This window comes from Tamandua tetradactyla, chromosome 1 (genome assembly GCF_023851605.1).
Source record: "Tamandua tetradactyla isolate mTamTet1 chromosome 1, mTamTet1.pri, whole genome shotgun sequence".
Lineage (NCBI taxonomy): Eukaryota > Metazoa > Chordata > Mammalia > Pilosa > Myrmecophagidae > Tamandua > Tamandua tetradactyla.
The window spans coordinates 53,523,226-53,544,738 of NC_135327.1; the positions used below are offsets into that span (position 1 = coordinate 53,523,226).

The 21,513-nt window shown below is 37.4% G+C and overlaps 1 long non-coding RNA gene and 1 pseudogene across 3 annotated transcripts in view; one reads left to right on the forward strand and one right to left on the reverse strand.

The window, feature by feature from the left end:
- Nucleotides 1–21,513, reverse strand: part of LOC143646659 (uncharacterized) — a 207,237-nt gene that overhangs the window by 58,154 nt on the left and 127,570 nt on the right. The window lies entirely within an intron of this gene.
- LOC143684351 (CCHC-type zinc finger nucleic acid binding protein pseudogene) lies at nt 14,970–15,727 on the forward strand (annotated as a pseudogene).

Genomic DNA, 21,513 nt, shown 5'->3' on the forward strand with positions numbered 1-21,513 from the left:
CTGCCTGGTCTTTCCTGTGAGGTCTCTTTGCTCTGTGTTTTTCCTGACCTGCCCACAGCTCCTCACTGGTGTAAAGTGGTGTGGTGCCTTTCATTCTCAGCAGACCCTGTCCTTGCCAGGGGCATGGTTGAGACAGAGGCTGAGGTAGAAATCTGGCTTAAGCTGTTTCTGTTTTTCAGCCTTTGGGGTCTGGATTCTCTAAATGAGAACTGCAATTGTGCTGGGCCCTACCCCTTCCCCCCCCCCCCCCCGCCCCACACACACACTTTTCTTGGGGAAGATATATCCTTTAGGGAATTATCTCCTTCACCTATTTACTCTGTCTCTCAGACATACCTTAACTCTGCCCTTGCCTGAGGTAGTGTAAATAATGTATCTTTAAACTTAACTTTACCTGTTTCTTTTTAGTGGGGCTAATAGGAAATTTAAAATTACATGTAGCTTGAGTATTGGACAGACTTGATATAAATGCTCTTTTCCCAGTCCTTTTCTTGTCTTCCCAAAGCATTTGAAAATGTTAATGCTCCCCACTTCCCACCTTTGTCTTGAAAACCTCTCCCTATTCTCTTGTATCTTGCAAGGGCTTACTCCTGCCTCCTTTTTTTGTGGATTAGTCTTCTCTTGAATCAAAGCAGCTAGAAAGTGACAGAGTCAGAATCCTAAAGCAGGCAATCTTTCCCCATGTTTAACACTAAAACATGCTATATTACTGATCTTGTTGGAATTAACCCACGTCTTTTGGGGAGAAAAGAGAAAGAAACTGTCCAAGAGAACAGCCACAGGTAAGTCACCTAAATTGTACAAAGACTTATGTACGTAAAAGTGAGAAGTGGGAGAAAATAAATCCCCCTAAGATTTCTGCATTTCATGACTATCTGTGCCCCCAACTCACCCCTGAGACAGTATGGGCTAGTCTCTCTTGGTGAAATGCTCTCCTCCCATTTCTGCCTGCCAAACTAACCAAAATTTTGCTGTCTCTTCTACCAAACCATTTCCTCTTTCCTACACACCCCAGGGTGGAAGAACTTACTCAGTTCTGAACTACCAAAGGGAACATTTTACAGCACTTTAAAGGCATTAGTATATGTGTGTATAACTGAGCTTATGAAACTGAAAGCTCTTGTTGGGTAGGGCCCAACTGTGATCACTAGACTAGAGGAGGTGAGTAATCAAAAAGGCTGGTCAAGAAGGTCATGTACAGAAAGACAAATGAAAACAGGAAATTGAAAAATTTCACATTTTCCTCCCTCTCCATATTCATTTTCTCTCTGTCTCTTTCTCTATACCCATATACACCCCACACACATATACACATACATTCATAGCTATGTACATGTGTATAGATATTATACATAAATAATTGCAACCAGGACATGGGTGAGGTAGTGAGGTGAGTGAAGCACCTAGGAGTCAAAATTTAAGGAGACATTCTCAATTCTCAGGTCGTGCAAAGGGACCTAGTCCTGGGCCTATTTCTCTTTCTCTTTGTCTCTCTATTTCTGTCTATCTCCATTACTATCTATCACCATTCACTACATGTACCCTTAAACAAGGTACTTAACTTCTCTGATTACTCATTTGAAACTGGTGGGACCTAGCTCATAATGTTGTCATAAGAATTCAATGAATTAGTACACATCCTAACAATGTTCTAGTAAATTTCACTGTTATTAATAATAATTCTCATTACAATAATATCAGTTTAATCCATTAAAACTTGCAAAGATTTAAGTTGAAGCACCAGTGGAGATGTGGCCCCAGGTTGTGCTACGTAGAAATAAAGAGTTCATGTGAGAGTGTTTATGCCATTTCTGTCCTTGCAACAGTGAAAATTGAATTATATATGCTTTGAAAACAGAAACAATAAACTTAGATTAAAAAAATGTTTTGTTTTGCAAACGGTAAAATCAAACTGAAGAATTCTAATTAGTCCCATCTGCACTTATCCCTATTACTGTTTGCAATATATGCTAAAGATTTTCTTTTTTTTAATGGTGATCAAATAATCCAGGACCTCACAAGAGCTTAAGTGTTGAACTTTAATTTTAAATCCGGTATTTTTTCATGAGTGTGGGAAGAACTGGGCAGAGAAATACACTTTTAGCTATGTGGAGGGCAGTGGGGTCCAGTGGCTTTATTTTCACTATTAAAGCCTGTATAAAAATAACATTATTATGACACAGTGAAAACCCCTACAATATGTCAAAACGCCTAAGAAAAGAAAATAAAAGTCAGAAAACTTTAAGTGGGTTTGATTTTGAAAGCCAAATATTTTTAGAAAAATGCAATGAAACCTGCTTATGACTTTCTTACTTTCAACATTTGCCTACATCAAAATGTTTATCTTTCAAAAGGCTGGCTTAGAAAAAACAGACAGACACACACTCACACACATATACATACAGGGTATTTCTTCATTCTCTGCATTTCATGCTCTTAACATTTCCCTTTCCTAGTCCTGGTGAAAATATTATCAAGAATAGGCCCTAGCATTAAAAAAAAACACAAAAGTAAACTATCAATGAAGAAAACAGCACATCTTTTCTTAAAGGTATTTACGTAACCAAAATAGGGTTTCCTTGGGGTCTGCTTGGACCTGTTAGGCCTGTCCCAGAAGGAAACAGCATACAGTGGAACTTCAGAGAACTGTATCTGGTGTGCGAATAACTGTTTTGGGGCCCTAAAGTAAAGCAGTTAGGAGGCAGAATTCCCCATAACCCCTTGTCATCAGACTCTTACAATTTTTGTCACTGTGAAAATCACTGGGGCAGGGGGTGCAAGGGTAGAACTCTCTCATGTCATGTAGGAGACCCGGATTCAATTCCCGGCCCCTGCACTTCCCAAACAAAACAAACAAGCAAATAAACAAAAATTCAGCAAATGGTGCTGCAATAAGGGAATACTCACGTGGAAAAAGAATGAAATGTAACCCCCTCCATATAGCATACTAAAAAAAAAAACAGGAAAAGAAAAAAAAAAATCACAGGGGCAAAGGTATTGGACCACGCTGGTTGCTCTGATTTTTGGTCCTCCAATTCCAGAAATTCCCCAAATAATGAGTAAACACCTATAGGCAGAGTTGTCTACCTGAGTCTTAAAATCCATTGAAATACAAATTAGTGAATGTCAAAACACTCAAAAAAAAGTATTCCCCCTTAGGTGGCAAACATACCCATCCATTAATACTGGCTTAGTTCAGACATTGAACTGAAAGAATGCCTGGTCCTTAATAGTAGGACATGCTAGCAGCAGTGGTAAGAAAGCCAGGAAATATATAATTAACGTCCATTTGTTCAAAGTCTCAACTCATTTTGTTCTCACAGATGTGCTGGGTAATCAGCAGATGGCGCTGTTCCCTGAGGCGCAGAGATTTTCAGAGTAGCCTGAATCTTCATACTGGATTGTACTTCACAGCAATAACAGTGGAGTGTAGGAGGCTAGGAATCACTTTTTCAAAAAGCTGGAAACGTCAGAATTACAGGCCATTGAGAGATCATCAGGAAATTTTGTTACTGGCAAGAGAAATTCTGATAAACCTATGGTGGAAAGTTATTTACTCATTTGTGTTGAAACTAACTTACTCTTTTGACCTATTTTTAAAATATTGTTTCCAAATAGAAATACGGCTTTCTATGTTCCATGCAGTTTGGGGCTATTACCAATAAGAAGGCAAACCAAAGTGGAGTCTCAAGAGGTCTGAGATGAACAGACTTCTGGTAGAACACACATGTGGGAGATGTCTTTTGATTCACTACTGACACTCCTCACAAATGGAAGAATAAAGCTTTGAGAGTTGATAATCACCCATTCCAGAATATGAGACAGGATGTGACTCAATTTCCCATCAAAAACACTGGGAAGAGTATTTTTCAGTGACAAATTTCCAAGCCTTACCTCAAACCTGCTACTCTGAAACTTGTTTTATTTGTTTTTGAATTTGTCTTTTTTTTTTTTAATTTCTCTTAGTTGATTCTGATGCAGCTGGGACATTATTGGACAAATGAGAATTTCCATACAGTGTAACCAGTTCCAACAATATAATAAAGAAATCCTATGATATTTATAAAAAAGAAATTGAAAAGCATGAGTAATTCAACTTTCAGAGACCAAAGGACAATATCATTCCTGAGACTACGTACTAAGATTTCACTCATGGGTATAAATGTTTCTGCCAAAAAGCCACTTACCTAAACAAACTCAAGGAATTTGTTCACTTTTATGAGAAAAAAATCTGTGAGTAAAAAAGTACAATAATGAGTCATTCTTTCCTATGCTCAGTTGAGTGTCCCTTTCAACATTTGTTGACCACTTCATATATGCTGGGCATTCAAATTATGCATCTTAAGTTCTCACTCTTAAGAAGCATACTTAGTAAGACTGAATCAGGAAAGGTAAGTAACACTATATAAGAGCCTATAATACAGGCGATAATTAATTGAATGCAAAGAAGAAACACAATAAGGGAACTATGAGGGATAAAAAGTAATGATGACTTCTGGCTTGAGCAATCTTGGCTTCTTCCTAGAAGAGATGGCACATTTCTAATGGAAATCATTAATGGGATTTGATTTGCTAAAAATAAATGAATAAATAAATGATGATTTTGAATTGACACCATTTTCCTTGGAAGAGCCATCAAAAATAGCCTGGACCCTATGAAATCAAAGTAAGACCCTTTCTGAGGTGCAGCCAGCTTCCCCTTTCTTTCTGGTTCTAGTCCCTCACCTACAATCTGGCCAGCAAAAGTTTCCCAGCAAGAAGGTCTCAGACATTCTGGCCGACTTGTGTACTTCTGGATTACTGTTAAGAAATATATTTTTTTCTTTTTCCCCAGGTCTTGCCTACTTCTAATGCTTTTTGTGTCCTTTATCCTTTTGTAAATTTGATTTTCAATCAAAGTCTTCTAAAAAACCAGGCCCAGGATTTTACAGTTTAGAATGTCTTGGAGGACTTGTTCTTCTAGATTATGAAAGACTCAAGATTAAGTTTTATTTGGGGTTGCCACTCCCATACAATCAGTAGAACAGAGCTATATGAGAATATCAAACTCTAGCTGGTAAAGTTGTTTCCCATGGGGCTATGAGCTAAGAATTATGAAACCGTATACATGTATACTGGAATTGAACAATGAAGTAAATGGGTGAAAGGTGGTGGGAGCAGGCATGTAACTGTTGGAATGGGAGATTACAGACAAGCAAAAATGAGGAGAAAGGTTAGAATGCTCCATGTAGTAATATAGGATTACACTTGGGAACATCAGTATGAAATCATGTTTAGCCTAATGTACATACAGATGGATAAATATCTAAATATTTATACATGTCTTTGTACATGGGTTAGGATACACCCATATATTTCTTTGCTTTGTCAGCCGAAGGGCTAGAAGTAATGACACTCCAGTAGCAATGAGCACAGTCAGCTCCCAGAACTTCATTTCAGCTACTGTTCTCCAATGAAAGGAGGCAGGGGGTCTTTTGTTGCAATGGCTGATTTTATGGCTGGGGAGGGAAAACACAAGATGAGGACGGAGTATCGAAAGCAACAATGGAGAGAATAAGTCAAAGGGGCAGAGATGCCAACAGAAAAAGCTCCTAATGACCAAAGCTGGAACAATTTGACCAAATAAAATAGTATTGAATTGCAACCCAAAGTATAAAATAAATATAAGTAAGTCTGTACAGATGTAAATAATTGAATAAAGAAATAGGGAAGAAGAGACAAGTCATTTATGCAAAAGTATTCCAAGTAATTTAAGTAGAGATCCCAACCTGGAGGAAGTAGGTCATAATTCCCCACTCCTTACTTGTGGGCTGTGTATAATGACTTCCTTCCAAAGAAGAGGTAGAGAAAGGGGAAAAATGGGGTAGGGATCCCCTGCTTCAGCCAGGGGATCAAATCAGCATCAACAGTGATGTGTCATGGACTAAAAATGGCATTTTACTTCTGTGGTCTTTCTCCCTAAAACCCTGAACATCAGACATCCTGATTGAGGGACACTCTACAAAATACCTGGTCAGTAGTCCTCAAAATTATTAGGATCGTCAAAAAAAGGAAATTCTGAGAAACTGTCAACAGTCTAGAGGAGCCTAAGGAAACATGACCTCTAACTGTAATATGGTACCCTGGATGGGGCCCTGCAACAGGAAAGGGACATTAGATAAAACTAAAGACATATTAATAATAATGTGTTACTATTGGTTCATTAGTTGTACAAATGTATCACACTAATATAAGATAATACAGGAAACCAACTGTAGGGTGTATTTATAAATACATATTTCTTTATCTAAATAAATATATACTTCTGTATTTCTGACATTGTGATTTTTCTGTAAATTTAAAACTATTTTGAAATTGAAATTGTTTTATTTTTAAAGCCCAGAATGTTATAACTTAAAGTTTTCTGTAGGACTGGGTCTTCTAGATTATGAAATGTTCAATGTTAAGTTTTATTTCAGTTTGTCACTCCCACATGATCAGTAGAACAGAGCTATATGCAACTATCAAATCACCTGCACACCATCTGTCATCCCACTAAGGGATTCTTTAATGTAATACAGCCTTAATCAAACTAAAAATATACCATAATCACCTGGGAGCTTGCTAAAACAAAGATTGCAGTCATCCTCCACTCCCAGGCCCCAGTTTCTGACTCAGCACGTTTGGCGTGGGGTCTGAGAATTGACATTTCTAACAAGATCACAAGTAAAAGTTGATGCTACTAGTTCAGGGTCAGACTTGGTGAATTACTGACTTAGACTTTTTAATGACACACTGTAAGCCACTGAAATAAATACATGTTCTTTCAAAAAGTTAGACAGAAAGAACACTTAGAAAATAAACATCAAGAGATAATATGAATAGAGGGGATTCAGTGAAGCATAAAGAGATACTTCATATCCTCATTTATTCATTTTGCAATCCATTCAGTCAACAAATATTTATCAAATATGAACTATGTTCCAGTTAGGGGGCTATGGACACATAGAGGACTGAGCTTCTAGCTTAGCAAGAAGGAAGGCTTTCAAGAGGAAATTCATTTTAAATGAATTTTAATTGGCAAGAAAAGAACAGTCTGAGAGATGGGACCAGGAAGAATGACCCAGTAGAGGGAGCCGCTTGTGCAGATTCACAAAGTCAGAGAGAAATTGGCTTAGTTAATCTAATTTTAGATTAACCAAAAATGCTCAGGGTTACACTAAAACCGGGCTCTGACTTAGGGTCTCTCTCGTCAAAGAGTTTGGTTTTGAGTTGATCCCACTTGAAACCTTTTCTCTCTTTTCTTTCACCCCTCTACATCCTGGTTTTCTTCATGGTCCAAACCAATTCTTATCCAAGCCAGAACCTTTAAATAGTTGCCTGACCCAGAGTAATCTGTTGTTCTTGCCGTGGCCAAGCTTTCAACTATCCTTTCGCCCTGCCATTGCAGGGTAGTGCATATGGCTCACAGTCATGCGTTACTTCCCACAATTCTTTGGACCTCTGATAGTGCTTAGCCCAATGTGTTTAACTGAAAACAGCCAAAAATTTTTGTTTATTAACCCCAATTTATCAATTTATCTTGAGAAACAAATTGTACTTATGCCGATAAAATATGCTGCTCTGTGTATAAAAAAGGTACAATATCAATTACATAAGCACAATGAACATGTGGTACATAATTGCAATTTAGACCTTTTGATATCATAGATACCAAATACATACAAATATATAGTCTATTATCATAAACAGTATTTTACTAGTGGTACATTTTTGCATTTCTGGTTACTGTAGTCTATCCATTTCTAAGATTAAAAATATCAAAAATAATAAACACTATACATTTCTATTGAATGGAATTGAGCATCTGTGTACAAAGCAATTCTAGGAATATAAGAGAACTGAAGAACAGTATTAAGAGCCATTGAAATATAAAGAAATTTCAATAACCAACTCTAAAACTCAGCAAGGACAAAGAGCACTTAGGAAATAGAGAAAAGGATATTTTAGACTGCAAAAATAGAAGGACTGGATATGGCAAGAGGAAGAAATCATGCAAATGGAGACCAACAGCTAATGAATCTGGTATATCCACACTATGGAATTTTATTCTGCAATATAGAAGGAATTAACTACTCATACACTGCACAATATGGATGAAACTTGAAAACATGCTAAGTGAAACAAACCACATAGTGTATGATTACATTTACATGAAATATTCGGAAAGTAGATTGGTGGTTGACAAGGGCTAGGGATGAGGTGGTGGGAATATGGGTTTACAGAGAGTGACAGAGAAGTTTTAAGAGTCAAGTTTGAGAAACAAGTGATGATTTAATAGGCCAAGATATGGGATACTGGAGTGAGGGTGGAAGGGATGGAAAAAATGGGTAGATTCAGCTTCAGATATACTTACTGAGTTTGAAATATTATGACTATACCTATAACCCATGTCAAGATGCCCAAGTGGCTATTGAAACTGGCTCCCAACAGGTAAAGGAAGAGTCTCCCTATTTAAGATTATTGGGATAGGGTGAAAAAAAACACACAAAACTTGTTGACAAATAATGTTCAAAAAAGAAGGAAAACAAGGAAATATTTAACATAGAAGCCAAGAGAGGTGAGAGTCAAGGAAATTGCGGTCATCAACACAGTTTTGAGGGATGTTCTATGAAGCTATTGGTGAACACTTTGAGAGCCATTTCAGCAGTTTCCTATAGAGAAAGACCAAAATGCAAGGAATAATGGGAAAGGTGATGAAGTAAGAATACTTCTTGCTCTTTGAAGAACATGGCTTGCAGATAAAAGCAAAAAGGAACAAAGCAAAGGGAACATAACACTACAACACAAGAAACTATGCGGTACCAGATCACTTTGGTAGTAGTTATCTCTAGTGGTAGAACCAGGGGAAAACAGGTTTTGGAACCACTAAAGATTTTGCAGTCATCACTAGTATTCCTCCTTTTGTTACCATGGATTTTACATTCAATTTAATTCAAATTATAAAAAATTTATAATTTTAACCAAATCCCTCTTGTATCAGTTTGTACCATTGTCTGTATTGAATTTTGGAAGGGAAATTGGTTTCATAATTAATTTTTTTCCTTTTATTATACTAAATTGCTAAATTTAAGCTTCAAAGAATTCAATTATTCTTTCAAAAATCTTTACTGAGCACCTACTATGTGACAAGTTCTGTGCTTTCTGATGAGGTTATGGTGAGCAAAAGCAGATATAGACTCATAGTCTTAAAACTGACACTCTGGTACTGGATATAGGCACTAACGATTAATCACAAATATAAATGTAAAACTACAACTATGCTGAGTGCTACATCTAATATTCCATGATGATGGTGATGGTGAACAATTTTGTCTTTCTTCTTATTCAGTGTCACAATACTTTATATTAATTAGTTCTTTATAGCTTTCAGAGAATGGTTCTATATCTCACTGAATTTCTATACCACTAACATGTCACTCTAAAAGCTGGCATGATTTATCAAAAGTCACACAACTACAAATTTTTAAAGCTGGGATGCAAGGTCAGTGGTCTGCCTTGCAGAATTTTATCATCTCATCTCTGCATCTGTCTCTGATTAGTAAAGAAACTGCTATGTGCTCTATATGAAGCTTTAAAGAAGAGAATTAAAAAAGAAAAATATGGGTGGGCCCCTGTGGCCTAGCAGTCAGAGTTCTCACCTGTCGTGCCAGACACCCAGGTTCTATTCCCGGTGCTAGCCCATGCAAAAAAAAAAAAAAAAGAAAGAAAAGAAAAATATGATATATACAGGGAAGGAGATTCTTATGTTTTCTTGGCACTAAAATCCTCCTGGAATGTCCTTTGGAAATATATTATTAAATTGCACATTGCTTATGGAAAAAAATGCATCCAGACCCTTGAGTTATTTATTCCAAAGAGTTTTATTTGAAGAGTTAAATAAAAAATCTATAAAAACAAATAAAATCCTGAATTTTCCTTTTTCTTTTTTTTTGCTTTGATAGGCACTTATAACTTTTATCAACATGGATGCTACAGGTCTACAGGTCACACACAGACATAGAAAATTGGGGACATAATAAAGTTCGGGGGACATAATACTGTTGGGGAGAAAGGACAGTAGTTCTTTAAGTAGATCAAGCTTGAAGAACTCACGTGGGTTTTCACATTCATCTTGGGATAGATGGTTCTATGTTCCCAGGACAGAGTCCATTTGCCAAGAGCCAGGTATATACAAGGCAATGTCAAAAACATTAAGGAACAAATATCTGAACAGCTGGCACCGGACTCAGGAAAATATACTGAATTATGTACATTAGCATCCACTACTTCTGTGATTTCAACCGTGATATCTATGCAAAGGACTCCCCATCTTTGTTCAACCATCATCTAGTTCTTGATCTCAAAATTCATCTTCCTGCCTTCACCTAGATGTTCTTTCAGTCTCATACTCAGCTGGACTCACCATTTTTCTCTCAAGCCATTACCTATCTCAAGTCCTCAAGTTAATGACACCATGGAACAAAGCATACAAGCTTGAAGCTTTGAGTCCTCTCTGGCTCCTCCCTCTTTCTTAGCAGTATTTAGTTGCCGTATCCTCTTGATTCTACTTCCATCTTAGCCCTTCGACTCAACCTCCTTTCTATGAGCACAGCCATTAACTTGATGAAGCCTGTCACCACCTCTCACCTAGATTAATCTAATGGACTTTTAATTGACTAGTCTCTGTCCATTCTCTTTCCCACCTAATTCACTGATCACCATATTGCCAATTTAATCTTGATAAAAGTTTCCAGTTATTCATAATCCTGAACAAAACTCTTAAGTATCCCCTGTTGCATATAAGTTAAAATCCAAACCAGCACATAGTGTTTCAGTAACATCCATCCTCTGGCTTCAATGATTGTTCCAAAATTATCTCCTAAACTTTCTACAGTTCATGCACCCAATCTTGCCAACTGTCTATTTGTTATAGAACTCCGTTCCAGTTTGAGGTGAAAATTTGGGTCAGCATGTTTAAGTTTCACTTTTCCTTCTCAGAGTGCCTTTTTATGATGTTGATTATGCCTTGGAAAGTCCTCCATCCAATGAATGTATCCATGCTAAAAACCTACTCAGTTTTTAATTCTATTTTCATAAAGCCTTCCAAAGCATGGAAATTAACCCAGATTACTCCCTTTTCCCCCAAACTCTCATAGCCTTATTCTTTTGAAATGAATTTTATACAAGTCTAATGTCTCTTCTGAAGTTTACAATTATTAAGAGTACTACTGGTGGTTCTTATCGAACTCAGAAAGATCCAAAGCACTTATTTCAGTATGTCACACAAGAAAGGCAATTGGTATTTCTGAACAAATGAATACTTTTCACCTTTGAATATCAAATTATATCAGAGCTACAACAGGACACCAAAGGACACATAGCTATAAGAGGGGCCTCACTTCCAAATCTCCTGACTTCTCCCTCATGGTTTTTGCCTGATATCAGCTGCCTCTAGTTGACCGAGCGGTCTCAACACATCCCATGTGTCTTTTTTTTACTTTTCAACCGATGAATAAACCTGTTTTCCCCAAGACTTTGGTTGAAAACACAAATGCATGTTCTTTTTCTATTTCACAAATGATGTTTTCTGCCCTCTAGGATCTCTGTTCCACTGAAAACAACACTACTGCTATGTTTTCCTTGGACATCAACATGAAATTTAGCTGAACTCCTCCTAACCCCTTGGATCTCGGACCTTGGGTGCAATTCACTTGGGTTTCCCAGTTGCCTCACAAGAACTTTCTGGTTTCAAACCAGTTGGAAATATTGAGACAAGAGTCTCTCTCACAGTGTAGTGTTTGATCACTTCTACTTTTTTGAGTTGGAGGGAAGCAAAGCCTCTAAAAATAAATAAACAACAGTTAATCAAGCTTTTGATCCTCCTCAAAGTTTGAACTCCGTTCCAGTTTGAGGTGAAAATTTGGGTCAGCCTTCTTTTTATTTATTTGTTTCAAATATTTCAAGAGAGCCCTTTACCTAGGACGCCCCAGGGCACAAACACAGTAACACACACAAAAACACATGCACTCACATACAATTACCATGTTATTTTAAAAAACATCCACTCTCCATAGAAGCACTGCAATTTCCAAACAGCTAAAAATAATAATAACAATAATAACAAAGCAATTCCAAAACTAATAGCATTTCATCAGCTCATCTTTCAGTGGGATTTGCCCTAGTTGCTTTTGTATGATTAGACTAGTAAAGCTATAAGTTCTCCCTACCCCCAAGTATCCTAAAATGCTCCTACCATCTGATTCAAAGCCTCTACCATTAGAGATTTAGTCTTTTAAATTGAAGCATTAATCTAAAAAAAAAATCCTTTAGTTTTCTAGGAGGGTTATCATGAAGTCATTGACACCTCATTGTGAATTAGTTTATGGGAGATTATTGAGTGAGTCACTATTAAGACCTGAAGGTGCTCCCCACACATTTAGACACTTGCTGAGGATCCCCCAAACCCTTTCTTCTATAACCATGCTGGTTCTACCTTTACTAACCTCTGCTTTACTTATCAGGAATGCAAACCTCTGTAACTACCTGGAATTAGTTCAACAATTCAAGGCTTAGCTCAAAGTTCACCTCCTCTTTAAGTACAAGGTAACTTCCTCCTTAAGTATCAGGTACTTTACACTTCATTGCTTGTTTACTTTTTTGTTGACTGCCTCGGGGGTGAGTTTGGGAGAAATATATATCAATTTTATCTTCCAAATTAACAAACAGTTTTGTGAACTCCTCAAGGGCATGGACTATATGACATATCCTTCTTTATGTACATAGTTTACAGAGTTGATCTCCAATAAGAACTGCTGACTGGAGGAGCCCTTATTTCTTACCACCACTCCAGTTTGGAAGACAGTTGAAGCAAAGAGAGGTTGGCATTTTGGAAGTTTTTTGTTTGTTTTTTTGTTTGTTTTTTAAGGTGCTAATGAGACAACTTAGTAGAGGAAGAGGCTAAAAGGCAATACATAGTTGTACCTTGAGACACATTGGATATAAATGACTGAATGAAATCAAAGGTCTGGAAGAGGTAAGTGGGTATATAATTGAGATCACAGGTAAAGTAATAGGCAATGTAGAGCAAAAGAGTATCTTTTCCTCAATAGATGCAACAAAGGGAGAACAAGTACATGCAGAAGCAGGTAAGTTTGTGTTTGGGAAACATCAGAAAATTAATGGTAGATTACCTGAAGTTTTTCATAAAAAGGCTGCAAAGCCACGTGCTTAAGGGTGCATTATAATGTATAAGTAAAGGCCAGGAGAAGAGAAGTTTTAAAATAGTTTCCAAAGGCATGGAAAAGAAAGCTGTTCACACAGAGATAAATTACTGGCATGCAATGTTGAGGGCTCAATCTGGCTGGACACATACACATTTCTAACAGAATCACAGAAGAACATTAAAGAATAGCCAGGTAGTATTTGCCCTAGTAATTCATTTATCCTGATCCAATGGTATATTTTGTGTATAAGGAAATAAAGGAACATTGATAAAACCATTTTTTTTCATCAAACAGAATAAGTAAATCATCACCTGTCTCCCTTTGTGTACTGTGAACTGAGGCAATCTTAAGGGATTTGATATAATAGATGTCCTCATGCACACCCTCTGTAATAGTAAGGCAGGAAGGACTGTGATACAGGCTAAAAAAATAAGAAATTTGGAATTGGAAGACCTGTATTTAGGTCCTGGGAATGAGGATCCAGTCAGCAAGTGGTTGTAATACATGTTACCAAAGGATAGTACAACTGGAAATTGTACTATATAGAACTGTATGGCCACACAGTAGAAGGACTAAAAATGGTCTTATAGGTTCTCTAAGTCAATGGTATGCAACCAAGCCTTCAAACTAGAATCTCATAGGAAAGAGATTTGATTTAATTAATCTGTTGTGGTACCTGGGTGTGCTGGTTTGAAACTATTATGTATCTCAGAAAAGCCATGTTCTCTTAATCCTAATCCAGTCGTGTGGGGGCAGACCAGTTGTAAGGTGGGATCTTTTGATTAGGTTGTTTCCTGGAGATGTGGCCCACCCAATTATGGGTGTAACTTTTTGATTAGATTATTTCCATAAGGTTGTGGCCCTGTCCATTCAAGGTGGATCTTAATTAGTTTACTGGAGTCCTTAGAAGAGCTCACACAGAGAGAAAACATTCAGAGCCAATACAGATGTAGATATTTAGAGATGGTTGAAGAACCAACATGGAGAATAGAGAAATGAAACATGACACAGATGTTTGGAGATGCTAAACTAACAGATGAAATCCAGAGTTTACCCCAGAAAAGCTAAGTGAGGGGCCACAGAAGCTCAGAGAGGAGGCCACTGGAATCAGGGAGCTGAAAGCAATGAAACCTGTGCAGAGGGCCAGCAGGCTTTGCCATGTGCCTTCCCATTTCACGGAGAAACTCCAGAAGATTGGCCTTTCTAGAGTGAAGGTATCTTCTTGTTGATACCTTAACTGGGGCATTTTCATGGCCTTAGGCTGTAAATTTGTAACCTAATAAATTCCCTTTGTAACAGCCAATCTATTTCTGGTATATTGCATTCTGGCACCAATAGCAAACTGAAATACTGGAGAACAATACTTTTTAAATGTTTCCCATGGAATTTTAAGCTGTAGTCTAGGTTGGAAAACTATCCCAAGTCCTTCTGATTCTGAGTGAAAAACAGTTATATCTAAAGATATCAGTTGTTTGATTCTTAGGGCATAACTAGTGGCAGGGAAAGAAAGAAAATTCCTCTCATTAGTAGAGTGATTTGGACAGACTGCAAAACAAGTCATGCATCTTATGAAATGTAACTACTCCTTACCTTGCAAGTTTGCTTTAAAAATCATATAGTAGGTGCACAGCGGCACATGTGGAGCTATAAATAAATAGTAGCTCCCTTGTGAGCCTCCCTCCACGGCTGGTCCACTCAGATGCAGAAGAAGATCTAACTGTAGCCATGAGCAGCAGTGAGTGCTTCAACTGTGGACAATCTGGCCACCAAACCAGGGAATGCCCTACTAGAGGAGGCCATGGCCATGGAATGAGAAACCATGGCAGAGGTTTCCAGTTTGTTTCCTCATCTCTTCCAGACATCTGTTATCACTGTGGTGAGTCTGGTCATCTTGCCAAGAATTGTGGTCTTCAGGAGGATGCCTGCTATAACTGCAGTAAAGGTGGCCACATTGCCGAGAACTGCAAGGAGCTCAAAAGAGAGGGAGAGCAGTGCTGCCACAATGTGGCAAACCAGGCCATCTGGCTAGTGGCTGTGACCACGCAGATGAGCAGGAGTGCTATTCTTGTGGAGAATTTGGACACATTCAAAAAGACTGCACCAAAGTAAAGTGCTATAGTGTGGTGAAACTGGTCGTGTAGCCATCAACTGCAGTGAAGTCAACTGTTACCGCTGTGGTGAGTCAGGGCACCTTACACGGGAATGTATAATTGAGGCTATGGCTTAATTATTTTCCTTTGTTGTGCCTCCTCTTTCTGACTGGTGGTTGTACATACAATATTCTCTAATATAGATAGAGCCTACTCCCAGGCCAGTGAGCTTCACTTGACTTGCCTTGTAAAACAAGGAAAGGGGTTGAGAAAAATTGACTTTCTGCATTTAACTACAAAAAAAACCAGTTTATGTTCAGTTTGGTAGAGGTGTTATGTATAATGCTTTGTTAAGGAATCCCCTCTCCCAGCCACTGGTGAGTAGGGATTAATGAAAGGAAAAGTTGAGTCAGACCAGTAAGTCTGTTCTGGGTTTCTTGAATATGTTCTCATGTAGGAGGTTAAGTCAATTCTGGAATTGTTTATGAACTTCCATAAATAACTTTAATTTTAACATAATGATGACCTAGGATTATCTGACCTCAGTAGCTGTTAAATAACATCAAGTAATATCTGTGACAGACCCTCCATAGGCCATATATACAGTTGAGTGGGAGTAATAAAACAAAAAGACAAGCATGTGTTAATAGCTGTACAAGAGAGAAATTGAGATAAAAGCGCAGGAAGAACTTCATCACAGCATTGATGCTGGTTATATGGTGATGGCAAAGGTTTAGAACACATTTTTTTAAAGACTAAATCTAAAACCCAGTGTAAACATCGATGCTCAGCATTAGCATAATTTGGAGCTATCCAGAAATTTTAGAGAAATGCATTTTCACAGAAATCAAGATGTTATTTTTGTATACTATATCACGTAGACAACTGTGTTTCATTTGCTATAATCAGTTTTTTAAAATCGGATGGAAAAAGCAACCGAAGTACTAGAAAATCAAAACGTAATTTTAAACTATCCAATAAAGCTGGAGGAAGAAGGGGGAAAATCATGCAGGAATAAAAAGTCCTGTTCCCAGAGGGAGTGGCAGATTGAGGTTTCTAAGTGTGTGCAAGGCTGTGTCAAGTTATCTTGTCATCACTCAATCTCATCACTCAATGCCTCTATCTCTATGAGTATTTACTTCTCCCTCCTTGTATGAGCCACCTTTCTATATGCTAATTGGGGCAAGGTCCACAAGTGCTTAAGAAGGGGAATGGGATGAGTTTTTTTTCTTCAACCATGAAGAAAAAAAGTGGCTGTGGAATGTCTGATAAGATCTGAACCCAAATGACAATATTTCAATACATTAAAGATAGTGTATAAATGTCGGATATATAAGTTACCATCACACATGATTCACACCCCCCTCCCTAGCCATATGCATGTCCCAGCCTTGGAAGCACAGCAATGAAAACCCTCCTGAAATCTGGGTTGCACTGTGGTCTTTCTCCTATAAGGCAATAGAGGGTTACAAAACACAAAAAATAGAAAGTCAGATGACTCCAAAGCATTGCCTTTGAAAAATATTTCTAACACAATCCTGGAATTGTGAGAGAACCAGGGTACTGATGCTCCAATCAACTTTAAACTTCTTTCAACTATGTTGTTTTAAAGGCAACCAGAGATGGATTCATCATGAAGCTTATGTTTCAGAGTCCCTCACTTACACCACCTCTTCCAAGGCTCTGAGAAGGGACCCAGCAATGTACACACAAGGTCCTATGTTGTTGTTGTTGATAATTCTCAAAAATATGACATAATTGGTTATACCACTATTTGGTTTCACTCCAACTTCTTTATCACACTTCCCCTCGCGTGGGGTAGCACTGGAATGTCACAGGGATTTGATGGGGGTGTGGAACTAAGTAGAAGATGAGATAGGAGATATATTTACTTTGGGAATAGTAGACAGATTTATGTCTTTTCCAATTCACTTTCAGGTATTGTTAACATGCAACTAGAATTCCAGGGTAGGAATCAATTCCAAGAACATCCACTATGGCCTGAGGTGTATGGCCAGAGGTGGACTTTGATAAGAAAGAATCCCATGGTTCCCAGCACTAGATGGGTGTGGAGAGGGGAGGAAAAGTAAGGTTTTAGAATGGAACCAGAAACTGGTCTGTGCAAGAGTCTTCCAGTCATCAGGTCTATAAAAAATTATAAGCAGAAGAAATAGAGGTAAAAGGGATTACAAAGACACATTTGACAATTAATAAAAAACATTATCTCCTCCATAGGTTTTGTGACGCTATGGCATTTGTCAACTTATATAAGTAATTGGTTATGATTTATGTTCTCATTTTAAATATTCACTTCAGTACTGTTCTTTCATTTTATGTATTTTTTATCCTTTGGAGAAAGAGCTTTTCTTCATTTTTCATTTTACAATATTTAAAGACACCCCCAAAATATAAAATAAATGTTTTAAAGCATAATAAAACTAGGGTTGTTCGTTTTAAACAGTATGTTATAAACATTGCATCTAGGATCAAAACACCTGACCTTTGGTCATGTTTCTGCCTCTTTAATTTTTTTTTCTTTAGGAAATTCAATTAGCATAAGGTTCAACGTTTTCCATTTGTAAAGCTGCGAAAGCATCCTCAGCTTGCCTTACTATGTAGGAGATATTTTTATGGCCAAATGAAATGAAAAACATAAAAGAACAGTGTGAGGCATTTTTGGCAAGATGGGATTTTCTTCTCAACTCTGTGCCTTTTCTTCTTTAGCTTTAGTGGGAAGAGCCTTTTCGAAAAATATGCAGACATTCTACATTGAGAGGAGGCCAATATTAGCAAAGGAAAATGTATTGACCTGATAGGTAATACAGTCTTTGGATTCTGAAAGACCTATTCCTATGTCCTTGGAGGACCATGAAGAAGTAATACTGGCCCCATAGGCCACGTTTGGAAACCGTGATGCCCGTGGGCATGACCTCACAACATTCCACCAGGTGGAGCCAGAGATTGAGGAGATGGCTAAAAAAGAAAGGAAAGGAAGACCACTTCCTATCTAAGGAGGGTTCTTTTTGGACTCAAAAATAACTCGAAGAGTTTAGTGTGAGTTTATGTTTACCAAATAGACGGTTTTCTTGGCATGAAAGGTATTTATGTATGCTTACAGGTGTGGCGGGCAGAAACAGTGGTTATACTTGAAAGATAATAAAGTGGGAAAGCATTTATAAACTGTAAAATGCTCTACAAATGTAATTTACTATTATTGTTGGTAATTTTAGTTATTTTGCTTAATAATACTGTGTCTGAACAACAACGAGCTTAGAAATCATTCTACCATGTATTGAGCATAAAGTAAGAAGATAATGGAGTTTCAGAGAGGAAAGACATACCTTTTATTTTTATAGAACTCACATTCCTTGTGGGCTTATAAAACATGTCTGTTAACCCAAATAAATCAGGGCAGGCCAAGTGGCTCAGCTTCATCATAGGGTTTCATTTGTAGAAGCACAAAATAGCATTCAAATGTGATTTTAAGGTATTTGTGCCCCTATAGGATTACTAAAGGGTATACATTTTATCATCAACAAGAGCACTTGTGCTTCTTTTACTTAGTTTTCTTTTTGAATACTCTCCTTGATACTCTTGATCCAGAAGAGATATATGTGTTATTCAAACCAGGCTACTCTTTAAAGGAATCCATCCTTTACTGCATTCAGTCTATAGATTCTTCTGGAAAGTCAAGTTCTTTTCTCTCTCTGACAAAACTTCCTCTATGCCCAACCCCAAACAGACATCCAGGAGATAACTTCTAGTGAATAAAATTCTCATCTCATTGAATTGCTAGAGAGGTTGGCCTCATGTAAGAAATAATCCCAATGAAAATTGCTTTAATTATTAATTTGATTTCATTAGTTTTATTCTGTCATTGTCATTTCATTATCAGAATAAGAAATGTTGCCAAGTTCTGTTTGTTTGTTTTGCTTTGGGCCATTTATTTATTGTAGAGAAAAGTCAGGTAAGAATTCTGACATGGAAAATGGATTTTTGGAAAACTTGTTGAAATAGGAGATTACCGACAATGATCCACACATTACTGAGATGCCCAGTAGTTAACCATTAGTGACTTTGGAGACTTCTAGGCTAGTTTGGTCATATTGTCTCCACAAAATGAAACAGAGAACAGTCACTATACGACTCTTTATTGACCGCGAGTCTGAAGCAGATAATTTCCAGGTTTCTCATTTCTGCTTCAAAGCTCCCTTTTTATGCTCAGTGAACAGACAAATTCCTCAAATGGCTAAATAATTGTCCTGGTTCTGGGTGTAGCTTAAATCAGTTAGATATGGAAAATGAGGATCATGAAGAAATTAAACCCAAATGTGGCATAAAACAAAGCTTCTCTAAGGGCTTTGGGAAAAAATCAACATTGCCAGTGATTTGATTTGAAGGTCACTTATTTTCTTAGATTGCCTCTTTAATACCCCCCAACTGAATCCTCTGGACAGTTGGACACTTTCTCAGTATCCTCTCAACTTCTTGACAAGACTTTCAGTGCTTGAAAAAGAATGCTTTCCAAGTGATGATTATCCATGGATTCCTATTATCTAGGTATATGCTTGATAATTATAAGATAGTAAGTAATAAAAAAAGGAATACATATATGTATGTATATAATTTAAGAATGAGCCTGGAAGGCAGAATGTTTGTTCTAATCTTACTGAATAGTTCTTGAACAACACGAGTTATTTCAGCAAAATTACAGACAGCAAACATTCTCTAGTCAACCAAAATATTCAGTCTGGCTGTGCTGTAGCTTTGGAGTTTTAGATGTGTGACTCAGGGCTTTTGTAATAGAAAAGCTCTCCTGATTTTCTTCCCCACCTACTCTGTATTTTCTTTATTTCCCACTTCCACTTCCTAAATTTCTGAAGTCTGAAATTTAAAAAAATTAAAAAATAAAAATACAATAAAGGCAAAGACGGCAACAGATAAATAAATAAGTTTATAATCTATTTTGGGGACATGAAAAGCACATTTCTTTTTTAAAGCAAGCAAGTCACCTCTACTACTCTAGAAAGAAAGACTTTCCTTTTCTTCTCCTCTCCATGCTGTGAAGGAATTTCTCTCCTCTTTCTAAGAGATATAAAAGGAAAGTTTTCCTGAATTCCTTTACCACAATTCTGACATGAGAGTTGTCGACAGTTTAGAGTTTAAAGGGACTCCTTATTTTGTAACATATCAATATGGTGAAAACTGAGATGCTTGCAAAACAAAAGAAATTATAAACCATCATATTCCTTCGAATCCCATAGGGAACTATTTGGTATACATTAGAACAGACTGGAAATTAAACCTAAATTTAAATCTATATCTAAAATCTCTAACTGTAAATGCATATTATATACAAATATACGTATACATGCATATTTTAAATCTATCATCTATCTATCTAAACACAAATGCATCCATCTAATTCTAAAAACTTCACAAAAATTCATTTTCTTCTTTCTAGCAGTTTTTTGGGGGGTTTGCTCGTGATTTTTCTGATCTGGAATAATGTAAATAAATTATATCATACCAGGCAATAGGTTCAAGGAGTTACTACATTAAGTAAGCAAACGTCATATAAAACCCACATAAACAAAGTTTCTAATTCAGGTTCTTTTGAAACATGTTTATTCTTGGGAACTCACTCACTCTTCAAACCTCCTTACTTTTAAACTGCTTCTAAACTGCTTCCAAATTCAAAGAGCCCCGGAAAGAATTCATATGCCTGAAGCTATACCACCCTAAGAGGATCTCCTCCTTAAAATTTTACAACTGTCAGGTGGGAAATAGGGGGGTGAGGGAAAGGGGGAACAGCTGGGTCGTCTGAGCTGGAAGCAGACCTGCGGCAGAGAGAAGTTAGGGAGTAGTGTCAATGACTCAGGCCTGCAATGGGCTCTCAAACCAGGATCTGAAGGCAGTTGCTCATTAAAAAAAATAACAATAAAATAAAACAAAAACAAAACACCTTGGCATAGTGTCATCGAGAGAAGGATGTTAAGCCTTCTGTCTGGCCCAACCTGATTGTTGAAGCATTATCATGCACTTGCCTTGACCTCATCCTCAGGTTGACCTGAACAAGGATTTCCCTTCTGGTCTTGGGATGTGGGCCCTCCCTGCTCCACTGAGCAGTAACTGGGCTCCATTCCAGACCAGCAACCCATCCAGTGCTGCTCCCTCAC